We start from the raw sequence: 17103 nt of genomic DNA on the forward strand, positions 1-17103 counted from the left end.
AACTTTTGTGCAGCAATAAAACATATGCAAAGTCAGGCATATGACAAACTGGAAAAAACTGTTTTGCAACTGATACCATAGCCATTGGGGCAGATATCCTGTATTTCATAAAAGGAGAAAACAAATTTAAACTATACTGATATATTGTTTCTTACCTAACAGGTTGGCAAAAGCCCAAAGCTCTGGCAGCGAGACTAAAAAGAAAAAAAAAAAAAAAGGCAGGTCAGGTATGAAATAAAAGCTTTTCTGAATGTACCTTGTTATATAGTTTTGATGTTGGAATGATATAAATGGTTTACATCATTAAAAAAAAAACAAAAAGACTTTGAAAAGCAATTCTTAAAATTTAAAACAAATGAACCTGTTTATCAAGTTTATCAAGTTGGTGGCATAACCACACAGAGAAAATAATTACAAGTGACTTTGGGACAGTATTTGACTATATATCTGAAGTAGCGTATAGTGTAAGGACAAAGGAACCACATAGAGAACTAAAATATTCAGTAATCTAATGATTCGTGTGGATAACAGCATTGCTGGTTAATAACTCGGCCAGGGACCTCCAGCCGCCCCAAAGCCCCAGAGTGTGGCCCAGAAAGGACGAAGTTCTGCGACCCACTGAACGTTTACTAGCGCTCAAGTAGAAGGGTGAGAGGGGAGCGGGCAGAGTGCTGAGATGAGGCTTGAGACCGGCGCAGCCAGAGAGCTTGAGGGCAGGCAGTCTTCATGGAGTTTTACGCATGGGAGTGACATGTTCATATCTGGGCTTTATAAAGATCACTGGCAACTGTGTACAAAACAGATTGAAGAGGAACAAAGCTGGAAGCCAGCTGACCAGGTATCGACAGAAGGTTTCTGCAGTAATCCAGGACAAGAGAGTATAGTAGCTTTAACCAAAAGAGAAAGGGGACACCCAAGAGGCTTACAGCCTATATAAATGCGCGCTCTTTGTGGGTGAGGAGTGTTAACGGGGGTGGCAGGTTCAGAGAAAGGAAAGATCATGGGAGGACTCCCAGGTTTTTCTGCCTTTGACAACCCTGTGGTATCATTCACTGAAACTAGGAATCAAAGAGAAGTACCAGGTGGAAGAAAATGGCAAATTCACTGCTGCCGGAGCCCGACAGCATCTTTCAGAGCCAGTGGGGATGCGGAGCTGAAGGAGTCAAGAAGGAAAGCCCAACAGTCAGGCTGCAGACCTTGAAAGCTGAGAAACAGAGGAAATCAGCAGGTTACAGTAACCCTTGCAATACCTTCTCAAAGTCAGACACAGAATCACATACTGTTCACTTTTGTTTTTATATTAAAAAAATTCAAGTAAGCAATATTTGGAGCCTCAAAAGCTATTATTTACCTTTGTAATCATTTGTTTCTAATCTCCCTCATCCTTCTTGGACCCTTTCCTTCATAAAATATTCTCTATTATTTGTCCCAGAGCCAGATTCTAGGGCCTGTAGCAGAGGGCATTCATGCAAATACCTCCAAAGGTCATACCGCTGTAAAATCTCTGATGTTTGAATATAAGCAACTAATTGTTAAACCTTATATGGGCCAAAGAAGCTCTGACCCACAGAAGTTTTCTATTGAAGTACCATTTTTATAAAACAGCCTAAGAGAAAGATTTAAAAGCTATTTCCTTCCTCTTATTTCCCGCCGAGTACTAATAAAACCAGAAATTACAACTATGAATTGACTTTCTCAGAGGTCCCAGCATTAGAGAAATTCTGAGATAAGTTTGGCTTTAAAATAGAAGCTCTTTACTTTCGCAGAGGTAGAGGGACTCATGGACAAATGCTGGGGAAGCACCCTCTCCTCCTTCACTCCTCTGTCTCTGCCTCCTTGAATCTATCCCTCTCTTCCTCCTCTTTCCCTCTTAACCCTCCTCTCCTAACTCTGAGGAACTGACACCATCTTTAAGAAGCTGATGTCTAGAGCCGAAGTATTAGGCTTCTACCTCTCTTCCTTTCACCTGTTAGAAGAAACAAATATGGTATCTGCTAACATGGCTGCCAAGACAATATGCCTCCATTTCAGCAGCCTCATGGGAAATAAGGACGAACAAGGGTCTCGAAGGGATTTCTGAAGCACCTCATTGGGTAAATATCTCTATTACAAACGAACACTCAACTGTGCTTGACCACTTTACGCAGGAAACAAGGTCTGAAAAGATATTTTTAAAACTCAGAGGTCAAGGCCACAGAACAGTAGGAAGTACCTGGTTTCAGGGTGGTTTTCATCACTGCTTTGATTCAGCGATGTGACATTTCATTGTTGGCTCTGTAACCTTTGAGGGGTCAAGGACCCCCTCTGAGATCTGATTAAAGGAATGGACCCTCTTCCCAGAAAAATGAATTCACACCAATTTGCAGGCAAATTCAAAGGATTTGTGGATCCCTTGCAACTCCACTGTTCACCCCAGATTATCAGTCCCTGCCTTATGTGGATCAGCTATAGCACATTTACTTCATCTAAGGAAATGAAATACTTGGTGTCAGGATTTTGAAGATCTGACAGCAGGGTCTGGGGGATAACAACATCAGGGAAATGTAAGGTAAGCCAGCTTTCTTTCCTTACCCTTCTCTCCCTCAAGGCCTGATGGAGTCTCAAAACTGCATGCTCTCTGCAAATGAAATACCACACCCTCTGCATGACTTTAAAAAAAGTGACAATCTCATCTCTGAGTTAAAATGCCCTCAATACTGAATTTTTCTTCTATGTGGTGATAGCTTGCTTTCTCCACATTATCAAGATGATGACTTTGGAAGGCAGACTATTGGAGATACAGAAAACCAAATAGCCCAAGTCAATGTCCTGGTAAAAATCAGAGCTCACTCTCCTGAAGAGCTGAAAGAGGATGGATGAGAGGTCACTGCCTGCCACCCGGGCGCTGGTACAGCAGAACTCCAGAAGGGTCATGTGAATCCTCAGCATGAGGCAACAGGGAATACCAATTTGCTTTTCAATCTTTTTTATTTCATTTCAAAGCAACTGTTTTGTTTGTTTGTTTTAAATGTTATTGGGGAAATGTGTGTTTTTCCAGGACTCATCAGCTCCAAGTCAAGTCGTTTTCAATGCAACTCAGTGGCCCTTGTGGGGGTTGAACCGGCAACTGGGTGTTATGAGCACTGCGCTCTAACCAACTGAGCTAATGGGCCTCCCCCAAAGCATCTTTTCGGACAGATAGTCCAAGAAAATAAGCCACATTTTGGTTATACTCAGTCTTCCTCAATTTCCAAAAGCAGCTGAGTACCGCCAAAGTGTGGCTCTTTTTCCTGTGCTGCCTGTTTGCCATGATGCTTTGAACTGAAATAGACTGAAAAACAAATCAGTATGTCCTGGCTCTTCCTGCAGTTTTATATTATCCTTCAAAGCTAATGTTACCACCTACTCTTTACTGGAACCCAATAGACCCAAATCACAGAGTAAAACTGAAATACTTTAAATTTGAAGGTCCCACCCAAACCTAAAATAGCCCTTTAATTCAAGGCTTGTTGTTTAACATTGCATTAACATGCCACTCTGTCCGGTTCCTCGCTCCGTTTGCTGGGCTGGATTACATCTTCTGATGACATGTGCCATCTGGTTACTGGATACAGTTTAAAGCAAAACTTGACATTGCTGATCTTATATAGCTTGCTCAATTTATTACGGCCTCTGTAATTTTTCATGTTCATGAACCCAAACATCATATTATTTTCCCTTACTCAAAAAGTCTGATATGTGCTTTAAAGTATTCAATTCCCTGCTTAAAGTATGCAACATTACTTTGAAAACTTTCAGAGGCAAACCCAAATCATTTGTAAACAAATTTTGAAATGATCACCAACTAGAAGAGAAAGCCTTTCATTTTCTTAGAATGCCTTAAGAAAATGCACATGCACATGATGGAGGAACACAAATGGTTTTGAGCTTAAAAGACTAAAATGATGAAAAATGCTCTGAATAGACAGTTGTATAATTTGGCTGGAAAAAGAATTATATCCTGGTTGAAAAAAATTACACCCCAGTTGGAAAAAGTTCATCTCTTAACAGAAACATTAAGGAAAAATAAGATCTGTTCCCCTATTTCCAAAAGATAGAAACACACACATGCCCACAATTTTGTGTGTAACACACTTCTACATTTTTGTTATTATTTAGCATTTTTAGTAAGTTTCCATTTGGGGCCAATTTGGCTAGTTTTCCCTGATTAGAATTCAGTAACGTGTGTAACAACAAGAAAACTCAGAACCTATTATTATTTTCTCTTATTTAATCCACACAATAACCCTTTGAGGAGGTACCATTATCCATACTTGACTGATTAGACAACTAATGTGTAACTGGCCCAGCAGTACGCAGCTCTATCAGCAGCAAAGCTGGGTTCAGGGCCGGAGATCAGAGCACAGGACCATGAACAATAGCACACTCACTCACTTCTTTCAGTCCTCCAGCACCCGGAGTGCTTGCCACCTCACAGTCTCGAACCTACTGAAAAGTTCTGCCTCCCCACTTCTCTCGCTTTTCCCTTCTTGGTGGACTAGTTCCTCGTCATTCAACAAGTTTCAGCTTAAACTACTTTCTCAAGAGAGGCCTTCCAGGGCCATCCTGGTAAAATGAGTCTCTCAGGTTAGCACTGTTTTGTTTTCCTTACAGTAGTTGACACAATTTGGAATAACTTTGTTATTTCTTTACTGTCCTGGAAATTAGGTTTTAGGTCCATCTTGCTCACCCTGGCCTAGCACAGTGGTACCTGGTACATAGCAGGCACTCAAATATTTACTCAACAAATGGCCTGGATTTGTTGATTTAACATTTACCAGATGCTGGTTGTGGGCACTGGCTAGCCCCTGACACAAAAACAGGTAAGGTGTGGTCCCTGCCTTTGAGGACCTCCCCAGTTGGTAGAAAAGATAAATAGATGGATAATACAGGTGGTGAGTGTGATCAGTTTCGGTTCAGGTCCCAGCTGCCTTATGCATTCATTAGCTATGTAACCTTGACATCGCTCCTCTCTGAGTCTCGGTGTCCTCATCTTTAAAATGGGAATATTCATACTACCTATGTCATAGTGTTGGTGAGAGAATTAAATGATAATCCATGTAAATCAAGCACATCGTGCAGTCCCTGGCACAGAGGAATGACTCAATACATTTACTAATTTTATTATTATGATGCTATGACAGCTGTATTTGAAATTATCTTTATTTACGTGTGTACCATCTATCCAAGCCCCTATAGAATCAAAATTCTGTGAAAGGACAAAGATTATGTTGATCTTGTTCACCACCCTATTTCCAGGGATTTGAGTCATCTCTAGTACAAAGTAGGTGCCAAACAAATGGTGAACAATTCGCGAATGCATGCATACAAGCATGGGGTGTTCTAAAACCATTTGTTAAACTAGTGATGAATAGCTAGGTTTGGGAACTGCTGCCATCTAAGAAAGGCATCTACATTAGAAAATGGGGTGTGGGCAGAAGTTGGATGATTTAGCCAAGTAGAAATTTCAGTAGAGGCTGTAATTAAATCTCCATAAACCACACAAAGATTTGGATACAATTCCAAGGAAGAACCAATAATAGCCCCAGGTAGAAGGCCTTGAAAGAAGAAACCTGCAGTGGTAAGACATGGGTCATCAGGCAGGGGACTTCCAGGGGTGAGCTCAATTTGCATACCTATAATCTAAGTAGTACGCCCTTAAATAGCGTAACTACTCAGAATCTAAGCTTCCTTCTCTTAAATAGAAACAGGGACACTTGCTTATAAAGTGTTGTTAGCACAAAAACGCTGGGTATGAATATAAATAAAGCACCTGGCTTATCATAACAATTCCCACTCTGAATAATAAATCAGTAGGACCGCAGAGGTAAGGGAAACCAGTGTTTTGTCCAAGAGCTCTAAGTGCATGGGACAGTTGTAAATAACTTGCGTTTCCCATTTCATGAGAAGTGGCCAGAGGAATCGCCGGACAACACTGACCCCGTCTACTTGTGTCTACGGCAAGGGTCGGCAGTCTTTTTATGTAAAGGGCCGGATAGAAATATTTTCGGCTTTGTGAGCCAAGTGATCAAAGTCATGCGACATCTGTGTCAACTACCCAACTTTGCTCTTGTAGCAGGAAAGCAGCCATAAACAAAGCATAAACAATGAACATGGCTGCGTTCCAATAAAACTCCATTTATGTACTCTGAAAATTTGATTTCATGTAACTGTCAAAATTCATATGAAATACTTCTCTCCCCCCCCCCCCCATTAACAAATGTAAAAACCATTCTTAGCTTCTGGAAGACAAAAAACAGGAGGGGGTGGGTGGGGGTGGGAGGACGGATTTGGCCCAAGGCCAGTTTGCCTGCGCCTGGTGTAGGGACTTGGCGGGGGAGGGGGGTGAGATTAAGAGCATCAGCAGCGAGACGCCAGCGATCGCGCAGGGTAGGAGGCGGTGCGGGGCGAGGGCAGGCCCCAGGCGAAGAGAAGGCCCCAGAGGGAGCGAGAGCCCCGGCTGGGACCCCGCAGCCTTTCCCCGCGGGAAGCAAGAGCCGAGCCTGCGCCTGGGGTGTGGGCTGCCCCTGGGGGTCCGCGTCCCAGGGCGGGAGGGAAGGCTGGGACTTGGCAGAGCCGGGCGAGATTCGCCCTGCTAAAGGGTCTCTGCATGCCCCTCATATCGGGCGCCTCTCTCCGGCATCAGCTACAAAAGGGGTCTCCACGCTGAGTCCCAGCCCCGTTTCTATGGTTACCTGTTCAGCACCGATTCAAACTGCCGTTCTTTATTGACAGCGCCATAAAGGACACGAACACTCCTGCCCGAAGGGAACAATAAAGATTTCTTCATTCAACAGCGCCACAGACGCCAGAAGACGGCCATCTTGAGGCCTGCGCGGAAAGGATACAAGCCGCAAGGGGGAGATCCGGCCTGCCCTGCGCTTCAGTCACGTGCTGGGGGTGGGCCTCGTGGGGGCGGGGCCTGCGTCACGCTCGCTCTCTCCACCAATGCTAGGACACTGGAGTAAGCTGGGTTGCTGACCTTGTCTCTGACCTCTGACCCTTGGCCACCCCCTCCCTTGCCCACACTCCCTTAGGAAAGTTCTAATCGAGTTACACTGCTCCTTGCTGGGGCACCACTGGAGTTAGGATCTTATTTCAAATCTGTAAAGAAAGTAGACACCAAAGATTTCTTTCCGTTTTTCCAAAACAACTTGTTCACGTGCAAGGCAGAGACGTGACCTGAGCCTCGTCCCCAGACGTATTCTCATTGGTGGAGAGGCTCGGCGTTGCTCGGACATGATAGGCTAACATACCCGAATCAACCAATCGTGATGTAGTAAAGGCATTTTGATCCCGCCTCTCCCTTCTCCAATTTCAGTATTTAGGGATTTGGGGGTAAGTGTTCACAGACATTCTTTTGCTCACTGTCCTACACGGTTTGTCGCACACTATGCGTTTCACATTGAGTCTCCTCTTGCCACCCTCACACAGCCAAACAGATGAAGTCAGATCCAACAATGTCAGACTAATTAAGTCACATCAGTGCTGGCCCACTGAACTTCACACTGTCACTCTGTCACTGACGCGCAGCCAATTTTTCTGTCACTGCCAGTCATGCTGCCCAAATTCAGTTGTCTCAGTACAATGCCGAGTTCCCTCTGGTTACAGCTGTTATATCTACAGTGTCAATATTCAGTCATTCTGAGAGCTGTCATTGTCAGACTGACTCCTACTCCATCACCGTTTTTAATCAAAAATTCAACCTGCAGGGCAGAACTGTCACTCACATTGTTGCTGTCACCTGGTCCATCATTTTTTACTATCATTGTCCGATATGCAAACACTGTCAATGACCACAAACTTCAAACAGTTCTGTACAAAATAGCACTTGGAATGTGTGCTCAGCTGTCACCTTTTTAGTTGTTGTCACTGTCATTGTCACTCACCTACTTTCACTGCCACATAGTCAAGCCAATAGTTAGCAGGCCTCTACCGGGTACACAGCTGTCCTTGTTACTTCCCAATTAGTCACTTTCACTATTATACTCACACATCACTGTCACATTCAGGGTCAGATTTACTGTAGCTGACATGCAGTCACTTTTGTAGTCACTAGAGCCACAACACAGCTGTTGTGCCTCCTACTCATTCATTCCACTATCTCCACATTCTCCTCTCCTGAATGTCCCCAATGCAGGGTTGCCAGACTTAGCAATAAACGAACAGCTAGAATGGTGCTTGGCACATAGTAGGTGTTCAATAAATATTTGTCCAATGAATGGAGTAAAAAATAAACCCAGTATAATTCCAATGTACTGCATATGAAGGTGGATGACTTAAGGCATATGAGTCTCAAACAATAGGAATAAGTTTGCAGGCACAATCTGTGCTCCGTTTTTCACTTAACAAAACTCTACATCCTATAGGGAGTAGAAGGAGAAAGTACAAGAAATGTGGCTTACTATGCCTACACTGAATTCCTGGGACCATGGTTGCAAAAATTTTTTTCTTTTGTTCTTATTTCTTATTTTATTTCATGTTTTAAAACAAAAACATGTTTGCTGTAGAGCATTTAGAAAATATAGGAAGGACTTTTTCCTTCTGAAGGATTGTTTTAGATATAACAAACAATGCCACCCCCAGTGCACCCCCACACACTCACAGTGAAGGATCAGTGGCTGCAGTTTCTCCATCATTGGTTACTTGAGGTTTGCGTTATTAGAAACTCCCATGGGGCCGCCTTGCCTACAGTTCATGAAGAACAGCATAGGGTCATGGAAAGCAATGGCCCTGGCTTCTGGGTGGGCATCATATGAAGTGGCTGGACCTTCTAAGGACCTCATCTCTTGGGAGAGCCTCAAGGGTTTTGGAGAAATAATTTGTGCTTCCCAATCTCCAGTAGGTCCCAATCCTTGACCTTGAGTAGGAAGGTACTTGTAGACTTTGCACCCTTTTTTCTACCTTGACAGAGAACGTTCCCAGGCCAATGGCTGAGGTGGCTCCGGCTAAACTACCATTTCTGGAGTGACGACTACATGCCAAGAACACTGGGGTGAAAATAACATGGTGCCTGCCCTAGGAGGAAACAACACAGCCACCACCATGTCCACAGCTAATAACAGCAGTCATCATTTATGTCGCTCTTACTCTCTGCCAGGCACCATGCCCAACCTCTTTACCTAGATTATCTCATTAATGCTCATAACCACCCAATGAGGTAGGTAACATTATTACCCCCTTTTATGCAGGAAAAAACAGACTCAGAGAAGGTAAATGATTTGCTCTAAGCCACACAGTTACTAAGCAGTGAAGTTGGGGTTTAAACCTAGGAAGTCCAACTCCAGACCCAAACTAATGACTCATGATATGTGTCCATTATGAACAATTCAAGGATTATAGAAAAATACAAATAAAAGTTAAAAACAGAATCACTTTAAATTCTACCAATTAGCAGTACCATCTTATTATAGATGAGCATTTCTCCATCGCTGGGCACATATATATGTAGGTAGGTAAATGAAAAAATAATAATGGTAGTGATGAACGTTTCCCTTTAGTAAGCACTGTTCTGAGTGCTTTCCATGAATTCACACATTTAATTTACTCAGAGAGAGATGGATAGACATAACTTTATTAAAATGAGCTCGTTTAACATATTCAGGATTCACATCAGCAGCCAACCACCTGGTGATGTTTTTTTTTCCCCCAAAATCTGGTTCTTTTCTCAGCCTTTGCTGTCTTCTCTCTGCCTTCCAATCAAATCTTAAGCCCAGAGTCCTTGGGCTGCAAAAGCTGAGTCTTTAAATAGCACCCTTTGCACAGCTGCTGCCCAGTCAAATGTCTCTTCTGTTCCCCAAGGCAATGGTGTTATTTGTAGAAATGAATTTTGCTAGAGGCTCGACATATGCTTTTTGTTTCTTCACGTAGGTATCTGGGCATCGTTTTTCCTGGCTTTCTAAGTGTTAGAATTTTACTACCCTTTCCTCCAATCCAACTGAAGCTTGGTCTTCAGAGCTTGCCCAGTGGAGACCAGAGTCTCAGATGAGGATGCTATTGGAATTTGCCGAGTGACTCAGAAAGGTCAACCACCTATTCATCCACACGGGATGACATAAGACATGGCGGAGGGAGATTGCCTGGCTCTAACGGGGCTGCCTAGCCAAATGGGAGTCTGGAACTCTTCTGTGGGTCTGGCTCTACCAATGTCTTATATTGTGAATAAATCCCTTGCCTCAGTTTTCCCGAGACAAAAGGCACTCTTGCATTTAGAATGATGGGATCAACATCTCCATGGAGGATGACGACTCCACCAAAGCTATGATTTTCCAGCCAAATCTGCCTCTCCTCTCTAGCTCCCCAGCCTACCCACCATTCTCTACAGGAGTGCTCAGATGAGACGCCTGGAAGTTGTCCTTGACACTTCTGTCACTCACCTTCAACCAGTCACCAAGTCTTTTTCGTTTCACCTCTAAATATACTCTATTTCCACAGGCAAAGCCCAAATGACCTTTACCTCTTACCTACTGTACTATCCTTCTCATGCAGCCTCTTATGATATCCTTAAAATTGTTCTGTAGATAGCATGCCAGTGTAATATTTCATTTCTATTAGAATCAATTTGATTAAGGTATAATAAAGTTACATACAAGAAAAGGTACTCATTTAAAGTGGAGCTTTGGCCAATATACACACCTGTGTAACCAATACCATATCGAGACATAGAACATTTTTATATTTCGAGCAGTTTTAGGTTCACAGCAAAACTGAGAGAAAGGTACAAGGATTTTCCAGAGCCCCCTGCCCCTACACATGTATAGCCTCCCCTACCATGAACATCCCCCAAATGACACATTTGTTACAATTGCTGTACCTACACTCATAGACCATTATCACCCAAAGTCCATAGTTTACATTAGATAGTTTACATCTTAGTGTTGTACATTCTATAGGTTTGGACAAAGTATAATAACATGTACCCACTATTATAGCATCATACAAAATAGTTTCACTGCCCTAAAATCTTCTGTGCTCTGCATATTCACCCCTCTTTCACCCCAACCACTGGCAACCACTGACCTCTTAACTGTCTCCATTGTTTCGCCTTTTCTAAATGTCATATATTGGGCTGTTGGAAAAGTCATGACATATTTTTTTCTATGTCTTTCATTGCAAAAATGCATCATGACTTTTCCGACACCCAATAGTTGGAATCATATGCAGCCTTTTCAGATTGGCTTCTTATACTTAGTAATATACATTTGAGTTTCCACCATTTCTTTTCATGGCTCGATAGCTCATTTCTTTTTAGTGCTGAATAATATTCCATTGTCTGGACATACCACACTTTATCCATTTACCTACAGAAACATATTTTGTTTGCTTCCAAGTTTTGGAAATTATGCCTAGAGCTGCTATCAAAATCTGTGTGCAGGTTTTGGTGTGGGCATGTTTTTAGTTCATGTGGGTAAATACCAAGGAGCACAATTGCTGGATCTGATGGGAAGGGTATGTTTAGTTTTACAAGAAACTGCTATTTGTCTTCCAAAGTGGTTTTACCATTTTGTGTTCTAACCAACAATGAATAGGAGTTCCTATTGCTGCACTTTTCCATCTACAATTGGTATTGTCAGTGTTTGGGATTTTGGCCATTCTCATAGGTGTATTGTACTATCTTGTTTTAATTTGCATTTACCTGATGACATATTATGTGGAACATCTTTTCATATGCTTACTTGCCACCTGTGAATTTTCTTTCCTAAGATGTTTGTTAAAGTCATTGGCCCACTTTTTTATCAGGTTGTTTGCTTTCTTATTGTGGAATTTTAAGAGTTCTTTGTTTATATTGGATAATAGTCCTTTATCAGATGTCTTGCCAATATTTTCTCCCATGTGGCCGGGCTTCTCACTCTCTTGAGAGTGTCCTTCACAGAGCAGAAAACTTTATTTTAATGAGTCTAGCTTATCAATTCTTTCTTTCATAGATCATGGCTTTGGTATTATATCTAAAAAGTCATTGCCATAGCCAAGGTCATCTAGATTTTCTTCTATATTAGTTTCTAGGGGTTATATAATTTTGCTTTTTACATTTAGGTCTGTGAACATTTTGAGCTAATTTTGTGAAGTCTGTGAGGTCTATGTTTAGATTAACTTTTTTTGCATGTGGATGTCCATTTGTTGAAAAGCTATCTTTGCTCCATTGTATTGCGTTTGCTCCTTTTGTCAAAAACCAGTTCATTTTATTGGTGTGGGTCTACTTCTGCGCTCCCTATTCTGTTCTATTGATCTGTTCTTTTGCCAATACTACAGTCTTGACTACTGTGGCTTTATAGTAAATCTTGAAGTTGAGTAGTGTCAGTCCTCCAACTTTATTCTTCTCCTTCAATACTGTGTTGGCTCTTCGGGGTCTTTTGCCTTTCCCTAGAAACTTTAGAATTGGTTTGTCAAAATTCACAAAATAACTGGCTGAGGGCCGGCTGAGTGGCTCAGTTGGTTAAGAGCTCGCTCAAGAGTTTGAGCTCTGAGCAACAGTGGTTTGAGTCCAGCCCGAACTGAGCAGCCGCTGAGCTGCCAACAGGTGGCAGGATGGCTCAGCTAAAAAAAAATAATAATAATAACTTGCTGGAGTTTTCATTGGAATTGCATCGAATCTATAGATCTCATTGGGGAAGAAGTGGCATCTTGACAATATTGAGTCTTTCTATCCATGAACATAGAATATCCCTACTTTTAGCTATTAATAGTTCTATAATTTATTTCATTGGAGTCTTGTAGCTTTCCTCCTATAGATCTTGTACATATTCTGTTAGGTTTATACATAAGTATTTTATCTTAGAGGTTGCTAATGTACATGGCATTGCATTTTTAATTTCAAGTTCCACTTGTCATTGATGGTGTATAGAAAAGTGATTGACTTTTATATGTTAACCTTGTATCTTGTAACCTTACTGTGATAACTTATTAGTTCTAAGTTTTTTGTTGTTGTTGATTCTTTCAAAATTTCTAAATAGACAATCATGTCACCTGTAAACAAAGACAGTTTAATTTCTTTCTACCCAATCAGTATACCTTTTATTTCCCTTTCTTACCATACTGCATTAGCCAGGAATTCCATTATGATGTTGAAAAGCACTGGCGAGAGGTTGATATCCTTGCTTTATTCCTGATCCTAGCAGGAAAGCTTCTAGTTTCTCACCATTAAGTATAACGTTAGCTCCAAGTTTATTGTAGATGTTCTTTATCAATTTGAGGAAGTTCCCCTCTGTTCCTAGTTTGCTGAAAGTTTTTATCATGAATAGGTGTTGTATTTTGCCAAATGCTTTTTCTACATCTATTTATATAATCATGTGATTTTTTTCTTCATTAGTTTGTTGATGCTATAGATTATATTTATTGATTTTTGAATATTGAACCAGCCCCGCATGTCGTGATGTATAATTATTTTTATGCCTTGTTGTATTTGATTTGCTAATATTTCGTTAGAGATTTTTGCATCTATGTTCATGAGAGATATTGGTTTGTAGTTTTCTTGTATTGTCTTTGTTCTTGGTAGTGTAATACTGGCTTCAAAGCACAAGTTAAGAATCATTTCCTCTGCTTCTATCTTCTGGAAGAGATTATAGATACTTGGTGTAATTTCTTCCTTAAATATTTGGTAGAATTCATCAGTGAAGCCCTCTGGGCCTAGTGCTTTCTGTTTTAGAAGGTTAATTATTGATTTAATTTTTTAAATAGATATAGGCCTATTCAGATTGTCTATTTCTTCTTGTGTGAGTCTTGGCAGATTGTGCCTTTCAAGGAATTTTATTTCATCTAAGTTATTGAATTCATAGGCATAAAGTTATTCATAGTATTCCTTTATTATCCTTGGGATCTATAGCGATGTCCCCTTTTTCGTTTCTGATATTAGTAAATCGTGTCTTCTCTCTTTTTTTTTCTTAGGCTGGTTAGAGGCTTATTGATTTTATTGATTTCTTAAAAAGAACCAGCTTTTGGTTTTGTTGATTTTTCTCTGCTGATTTACTCCTTTCAATTTCAGTGATTCCTGCTCTAATTTTTATTATTTCTTTTCTTCTGCTTACTTTGGAATTAATTTTCTCTTTTTTTTCTAGTTTCCTAGAGTGGAAGCTCAGATTCGTGATTTTAGACCTTTCTTATTTTCTAATATCATTTTTATTTTCTATAATAATGTTATAATATTATATAGGAGACTCTTGAACAATGTGGGGATTTGAAGTGCCAATCCACTGCACAGTCGAAATTCGCGTATAACTTTTGACTCCCAAAAACCTTACAGTCAGCCCTTTGTATCCATGGCTTCAGCCAACCATGGATTGAAAACTATTTTTGATCCACAGTTGGGAATTGGTTGAATCCATGGACGCAAAAGTCACTGATACGAAGGGCCACCTGTATTTATTGAAAAAAAAATCTACTTGTAAGTGGACCCACACAGTTCAATTCCATATTGTTCAAGGGTCAACTATAATTTATATTATAAACTTCCCCCTAAGGACTGCTTTTGTTGCATCCCTCATATTTTGATAAGGAGTGTTTTCTTTTCATTAGTCCAAAATATTTATAAATTTCTCTTGAGATTTCTTTCTTGACACATGGGTTATTTATTAGTGTGTTGCTTAGTCTCCAAGTATTTTGAGATGTTCCTGCTATCGTTCTGATGTTGATTTGTAGTTTAATTTCATTTTGGTCTGAGAGCAGAGATTGTATGGTTTGTATTCTTTTCAATTTGTTTAGGTTTTGTTTTATGGCCCAGAATGTGGTCCATCTAGGTGAATGTTCCATGCCAGCTTGAGACGAATGTGTAATCTGCTATTGGATGAAGTAGTCTATAGATGTCCTTTATATCCAGCTGATTGATGGTGTTATTGACTTTGACTATGTCCTTACTGATTTCCTGCCTGCTGGATCTGTCCATGTCTGATAGTCTCCAACTAGAATAGTGGATTCATCTGTTTCTCTTTGCAGATCTTGCAGTTTGACTTACATATTTTGATGCTCTGTTCTTAGGCACATGCACATTAAGAATTATTATGTCTTGTTGGAGTATTGACCCTTTTTTCATTATGTAGTGCCCCTATGCATCCCTGATAACTTTCCTTGCTTTGAAGTCTGCTCTGCCTGAAATTAATAAAGCTATTTCTGTTTCTTTTTGATTAGCATGGTATGTCTCTCTCCATCCTTTGTTTTTAATTTATATGTGTCTCCGTATTTAAAGTGGGGGTTTTGTAGACTACGTATAGTTGGGCCTTGTCTTTTGATTTACCCTGAGAATTTTTTTTCAAAAAACTACTTTATTGAGGTATGATTAACATAAAAAACTGTACATATTTAAAGTATACAAACTTGATGAGTTTGGAGAGAAGTGTATACATGTATGTAAAGAGTTCCTCTGCCTATTTAAAATCGGGTTATTTTTTCTTTACTATTGAGGTGCAGGAGTTCCTTATATATTTTAGCTATCAAGACCTTATCAGGCATATGGTTTGCAAATATTTTCTCCCAATCCATAGGTTGCCTTTTCGTTTTATTGTTGCCTTTGCCGTGCAGAAGTTTTTTAGTTTGATGCAACCCCACTTGTCTGTTTTTGCTGTTGTTGCCTGTGCTTTTTGTTTTCAGATCCAAGAAATCATTGCCAAAGCCAATGTCAGGAAGCTTTTTTCCTAAGAGTTTTAGGGGGTCAGGTCTTAAATTTAAGTCTTTAATTCATTTTGAGTTGATTTTTGTGTTTGGTATAAGGTAAGGGTTCAATTTCATTCTTTTGCATGTAGAGATCTAGTTTCCCCAACATCATTTATTGAACAGGCTATCATTTTCATATTTTGTATTCTTGGCATCCTTATTAAGGAACAGTTGATTGTATATGTATGGGTTTATTTCTGGGCTCGCTATTCTGTTTCATTGGTTTATATGCCTGTTTTTATGCCAGTACCATATTGTTTGATTACTGTGGCTTTGTAATATGTTTTGAAATCAGGAAGTTTGATGCCTCCAGTTGTTCTTGCTCAAAATTATTTTGGCTCTTTGGGGAGTTTTGTGGTTCTGTATGAAGTCTAGAAATGTTTTTCCATTTCTGTAAAAAAAAATGCCATTGGGATTTTGATAGAGATTTAATTGAATCTGTAGATCACTTTGAGTAGTATAGGCATTTTAACAATATTAATTGTTCCAATCCATGAACACGAAATGTCTTTCCATTTATTTGTATGTGCTCTAAATTCTTGTATAGTTTTCAGCGTACAAGTCTTTCACCTCTTTGATTGAGTTTATCCCTCAGTAGTTTATTCTTTTTGATGCTATTGTAAATGGGATTGCTTTCTTAATTTCCTTTTCAGATAGTTTGGTGTTAGCATATAGAAATGCAACTGACTTTTGTAGGTTGTGACAATCTCTTTTAATTGGTGCATTTAGGCCATTGATAGTCAAGTGATTATTGATAAATTTGGATGAATATATTTCATATTTATTACTGTTTTCTATTTGTTGTCCTTTGGTCCTAATTTTGTTTTCCACACTTTTTCATTCTTTTGCGGTTTTAATTGAGCATATCACATGATTCCATTTTCTCTCCTTTCTTAGGATATTAGTTATACTTCTTATTTGACCTTTCTTTTTAGCAGTTGCCTTAGGCTTTGCAGTATACATTTACAATTAATCCAAGTCCACTTTCAAATAACACTACCACAGGTAGAGTGAGTGCCTTATAATAACAAAATAATCTTAATTCCCCCATATTGTCCCCTTGTGTTATTGCTCTTAATTTTTTCATTTATACATAAACATACATAAGAATATATATGCATATATAATCAACATATTGTTGCTATTAGTATTTTGAACAAACTATTATCTGTTACATCAATTAAGAATAAGAAAAAGAGCAGTTTTTGTTTTATCTTCACTTATTCTTTCTTCAGTGCTCTTCCTTTCTTTATGTAGATCAATTTTCTGATCTAAATAATTTTTCTTTTCTCTAAAAAACTTCTTTTAATATATATATATATATATATTTTAAAGATTTTTATTGGGGAATTGGGGTGATGGGAACAGTGCTGGGGAATTGGGGAAAGGGGAACAGACAAGTTGCTGTCGTTTTGTTCTTCAATCTAGTTGTGGAGGACGTTGCTT

The 17103-nt window shown here is 39.8% G+C and overlaps 1 protein-coding gene across 6 annotated transcripts in view; it reads right to left on the reverse strand.

The window, feature by feature from the left end:
- Positions 1 to 6881, reverse strand: part of ZBTB40 (zinc finger and BTB domain containing 40) — a 69933-nt gene extending 63052 nt beyond the window's left edge. For 2 of the 6 annotated variants that reach the window (XM_019668827.1, XM_019668829.1), the window contains exons 1-3: positions 6714 to 6881; positions 1080 to 1204; positions 156 to 194 (exon numbers count right to left, since the gene is read on the reverse strand). The gene's annotated coding sequence lies outside the window, so the exon portion shown is untranslated. The remainder of the gene's footprint in view (positions 1 to 155; positions 195 to 1079; positions 1205 to 6713) is intronic. The other 4 variants (XM_019668833.1, XM_019668828.1, XM_019668834.1 and 1 more) reach the window with 2 other exon arrangements.
- Between the last annotated feature and the right edge of the window lie 10222 nt (positions 6882 to 17103).

The sequence above is a fragment of the Hipposideros armiger genome, unplaced genomic scaffold (genome assembly GCF_001890085.2).
Source record: "Hipposideros armiger isolate ML-2016 unplaced genomic scaffold, ASM189008v1 scaffold_540, whole genome shotgun sequence".
NCBI lineage: Eukaryota > Metazoa > Chordata > Mammalia > Chiroptera > Hipposideridae > Hipposideros > Hipposideros armiger.